The sequence below is a fragment of the Galeopterus variegatus genome, unplaced genomic scaffold (genome assembly GCF_000696425.1).
Source record: "Galeopterus variegatus unplaced genomic scaffold, G_variegatus-3.0.2 Scaffold638, whole genome shotgun sequence".
Lineage (NCBI taxonomy): Eukaryota > Metazoa > Chordata > Mammalia > Dermoptera > Cynocephalidae > Galeopterus > Galeopterus variegatus.
In genome coordinates this window covers 413291-414496 of record NW_007726749.1, presented here as the reverse complement: position 1 = coordinate 414496, position 1206 = coordinate 413291, and positions in this window count along the sequence as shown.

Here is a 1206-nt window from a genome sequence, read left to right as displayed (position 1 = left end):
TGAGCGTGGTGCTGACAACACCAAGTCAAGGGTTAAGATCCCCATACCGGTCATCTTTTTTTAAAAAAAATGATGCAGTTCTTAACTCGCTTTCTTCACGGAAGTGTCCTGTGCACCGTGTGCCTCACGCGTCCACTGCGCACCGTCATCCTTCCTGCTCGGTGTCCACTGTGACCTGCACCCTTCGTCCCGACAGCCTCTCAGTGCGCTTCGGCAGGCCGTGCCTTTATTTATTTTTCACTCTTGCATAAAATGTCACGAATACCCGGGTGATTATAAGGAGTAACATTTTAAATCTTTCCAACCCACTCTGAGGTTGTTCTTCCTATTTTCACGGGAAAGTAAGGTACCAAGGCCACACAGCTAGTAGACGGCAGAGCGGGACTTGAATCCACGGACGAGCACGGAGCTCTGGGCAGGCAGCTGGAGACCCTAGGTGGGGAGGCCCAGGAGAAACTCAGCTTAGTGCGAGCGCAGTGTGCTACGGGACTCAGTTTCCCCATCCGGGATCTTGGTGGCAACAGCGGGACAGAAGTAGGCCTGACCCCCACTACAGGGCTTCGAAAGGCTGCTGTTATCTTCGTTATCACGACGGCTGCCCGGGGGGGTAACCGATGCGCTCACGCGTCCGGGGGACCCGGCTGGTCCCCGCTCTCCCTTCCCCGCAGCGCCGCCCGGGGGCGGAGCNGCACAGCCCTATGTTTCCTCCCCCAGGGACATAATTGTGTTCCTTTTACTTTTAAAACTTTAATCAGTATGACAGGCAAAATCTCTCTCCTGTCCCTGGCTGTGAGAGGTGGCTGCTGCCTGCCTTATGTTTAAACAATACATTGTATAATTTTATTCTCTTCCTCGACCTGTCTTTTTCACTCTTCTGTCTCTAAGAGTCATCCATGTAATTATATTCATTCATTTCCCCTGCCGTATAACATTCCATAGTGCGAATGTTCCATGGTGTAAAAAAATTCCATCCTCCTGTTGATAGGTATTTGGGCTGTTTCCAGTTCCCTATTATTTTAAGCCATGCCGCTTATGTACTTTGTTGAGTACATCTGCAGGAATTTTTCCAGGGTATACATACTGAGGTGTGGAATGCAAATTTTCACAACTTTGTTTTCCAAAGTGATTATACAAGATGCAGTTCTTAGGGCTGGCCCGTGGCTCACTCAGGAGAGTGCGGTGCTGATAACACCAAGGCCCCGGGTT